This window comes from Melitaea cinxia, chromosome 24, assembly GCF_905220565.1.
Source record: "Melitaea cinxia chromosome 24, ilMelCinx1.1, whole genome shotgun sequence".
NCBI lineage: Eukaryota > Metazoa > Arthropoda > Insecta > Lepidoptera > Nymphalidae > Melitaea > Melitaea cinxia.
This window is the reverse complement of record NC_059417.1, coordinates 6,212,841-6,216,633: the sequence shown is the minus strand read 5'-3', so window position 1 is coordinate 6,216,633 and position 3,793 is coordinate 6,212,841. Positions and strand designations below refer to the sequence as shown.

Below are 3,793 nucleotides of genomic sequence, written 5' to 3'. Positions count from 1 at the left end.
CAAGACCGGTGACGGGATAACCATCCAACTGCTGGCTTTGAAATACACAGGCCGAAGACAGGCAGCAGCGTCTTTGGTGCGACAAGGCCAGCCCTGCGGTCACCAACCCGCCTGCCCAGTGTGGTAACTATTGGCAAAACACATGAGTTCACGTTATTTTTGGCGTAAAGTGTTGTGGAGGCCTATGTCCAGCAGTGGACTGTACTGTTTACTGATACTGTTTTTTTTTGTATAATATAATAGGTATAGGTAAGTTATTGATTATTATCACTTGGCGAACGTGACTCTCGTCGCTCATTTACTTTAAATTTTATAGCTATATATATATTTATATATATATATGTGTGTGTGTGTGTGTGTGTGTGTGTGCGTGTGTGTGTTATTATTTGCAGCCGAATTATGAAACTTTTGCCCAGTTAAAAATAGCTTTAAGCCAGAGTATAGTGACAAAAATAAATTAATCAAAAAAAAAATAGTCTAAAACTTTTTGACATCTAAGAATTTCCCTAACATCTACAACCCATATTAATGTTGGCAGTAGGAATTCTATAATTAAATAGTAAAACCTATCTATGTCATTTTATGTGACACACCTGAACAAAGACCCGTACCCGTGACGTAATGAATAATTATTTATCTATTATCAAAAATACGAAGTGTTACGCAATTTAGTTATTACGGGCGATTCAAAAACTACCAAATCACCTATTCAAGAAGCAACATTTTAGATCATTTTAAGATACTTAAGATAATGAGTTTCTACAAAAAAATATTTAAAAATAACTTATGATTGATCCGTTGACTTGACTTTACTAACTATTTACTTTATTATACTTATATCAATTAAAAAAGTGACTACATTGTATTTCCAAAATTTGTAAGGAGGGTGTAAAAATAATAACTTTTTTATTTATTTATTATTTAAATATTGTAAAAATGTAGGATAAACTTTAACGTCGCATTTTTTATAATTTAAAAAATTATTAGTTTGTCGCCATATTGTCATTATAATCTTATAGATAATGCGCGCTAAATATGTTCGATTAAAACAGAACCACTTATTTGGGCATCTCCATATTATCACTACGCACTCTCAATGATCCACCTGAACTCGCCCGCCGGACAATCTGTAGCAGGACGACGAAACGATCGACGCTATCCGTCTCACTCTCTCCTGACTCGCGCGAGATGCGCTCTCTCCTTCTCCCCGCGAGCCGTTCTCGACCAATCGGCGGCCATCTTGTGCTCCCCCGAGAGCAGAGCGACAGTGCGTACCAGGGGTGTGAAACTCTCATACAATATCGTAATTCAAAAATATTCATACAAACTAACGCCATCTTTTAGAGGAGGAGGGTGAGTTCGGGGTGATAGATTAATGTGCCAAAAATAGATGGCAGTAGCGGCAGTAGAGTCTAGAATTTTTGCAAATATAATTAATTTAAATAATCAATCAAACATGTTTTGTACGATTCATAGGTATAAAAAAATATATTATAAAATATAAGTATATTTTAATTTATCTCCAATATTTTTTGCCGTGGCAATATTATTGAGGCCCATCGTGCATTAGTCGGCCATATTTGAATTTTGAATCACTCGTTTATTTGTGTTTGTTCAGTGTTCGTTGTGATTTTAATTTTATTGTGTTATTCCCTACGTTTTGGCTTGTTTACGGACTTTTTGATCTTCTACGTGTTACGACATCACCTGGATTGTTATTTGGACCCCGGACTGATTGCATGACTGTTAACTTGGCTCTTTATTACACGGATTACAATTTTTGCAATTTTGATTAAGTATTTTAAAATGCCGAAATCAGCTGAATTAAAATGTTATTTCAAATGTGATATTGATGGTGAGTATTCAAATTATTTAAAGAAACGTTTCAAAGCAGTATTTAGACATTAAGTATTATACCAAGATTACTCTTTTCTTCTCTATTCGACTTAGTAAAAAAAATTATAAAAGAAGTAATTAATTTGTATGCCATTTTAAAATTTGGTTAGCAAGAAAAACAGCCTATAAATCATTTGGCAAGCATACAAGGATTTTTTCAGTAATAATAAAATGAGGCTGCAAAATTTTTTTCTTTATAATATCATAATAATAGTTAGTAATTCAAACATAAGCAAGCAGCTTGTCTTATTATGTATCTACAAAAAAAAAAACAGTCATACTGCAAAATAATTATTTGTGGGAGCAAGATTGATTGGCATTCATATTTAAATTTTGGTTAGCAATAAAAATAGATTACGTTTTTTTTTTCAAAATCAGCAGTGTTCGTTAAAAGTGGGTGGAAAATAAAGCTATATATATGACACTATCCCAATATTACTAAATAGGGATCCCTTTCTTTCGAATTTTTGTTTTTCTAATTTAATTTTGCAGTTAGGTATTTTTTGGCATACTATTTCAGTAGGCATAATTATCTTAAAGGCTTATATTACCAGCACATGGGTCACTCATTGCTGCTTTTACATATATTCAGTCACAAAAAAAAAATACTATAACTGTTCAGAGACAATACAAATTGCAGACGGATTTAGAAATATTTGCTGACTATATGTTGTTGCCCAATTGTACTAGCTAATCAGTAATATTTTTTTGCTAACAATGATACAAATACTTTGCAAACTGTTTAAATCACACCCTTAATAAAATAGAAGTAATAATTAACTCTTTTTATTCCTTTCATTGCATTTAGAATTCATTATTATGTCTCTTTAGTATCACTTTTATGTATAAAGCAATATTTTAAGAATATTAAAAATTTTCAGGACCCTTACATCGCTTTCCCAAATGGGAATATCCTCATACAGAGAAGTTAAACCAATGAAAATTTTGAAATTTTGATAGGAATGATCATGTTAAAAAACAAGCATCCGATTATTATAATAAAAGATGAAAATAAACAACAGTTTTATAAATTCTATATGGTACTGGTGTTTTATTTTTAAACCCTCGATTATCTGTTAATATTAGGTAAAATAGAATTAATTTGAAATCAAATTTTTAATACTTAACACAAAAAAAAATAGAAAATATTCTTAATGTACATACTTGTTACTTTTTGATAAAAGTTAATGATAAATATGAAATACTTTTCACACTATTTCCACCAATTTATTAATACGAACTGTTTGTATTAATAAATAAGTGGAAAAAGTGTGAAAAGTACATACAGTATATTATTTAAATAATAATCAATCTGGTAAAAAATAAATAAACAGCGCCACCTGTAGTATTATTATAGAAATAAAATTGTATGTGCACGCCATCTGTTAGTGGGGGAGGTCGTGATACATCAATTTTAATTTCTGAGTGGCGTATCTATACCAGTATATAAGTGTATAATCTATGGTGCGTACTCTCATCACAATCACAAGGAGACGACATCTCGCCGCGCGAGGTTGTCGTTCCCGCGGAGATGATATTCCGTTAACACAAGTGATCGATACGCATTTATTTGAAAATTACAAGTGCCTCAGAACTTTGAAGTGTTTCAATGACTGTTAAAAAAATCTGTGCTTAATCGCCGCTGTGATAAGTGAGAGATTGAAAGCTCGATCTTGTGGAACCGGACTTTTTCGTTACAAAAATTTTAGGCGACGTGATAGCGTAATAATTATCCACGATTGGGTAAGTACTATACCGATTAGATTACAATGCAAATTGTCGTTTACGGCTGCCATTGCCCTATGCTTGTATTTTAGGTGACTCCTTTTGTAACATCGAGTGGGCTCAGTTTATACTGCGGCAGACAAGTGCTTTGTCGTTTTTTGACCTTACGCTT

The 3,793-nt window shown here is 32.2% G+C and overlaps 1 long non-coding RNA gene across 1 annotated transcript; it reads left to right on the top strand.

Annotated features, from left to right (window-relative positions):
• The first annotated feature begins 1,465 nt into the window (after positions 1-1,465).
• LOC123665459 lies at positions 1,466-2,932 on the top strand. The gene is made up of 2 exons (XR_006745043.1): positions 1,466-1,855; positions 2,778-2,932. It is a non-coding gene; the product is annotated as an uncharacterized LOC123665459 (long non-coding RNA).
• The last annotated feature ends 861 nt before the right edge of the window (positions 2,933-3,793 follow it).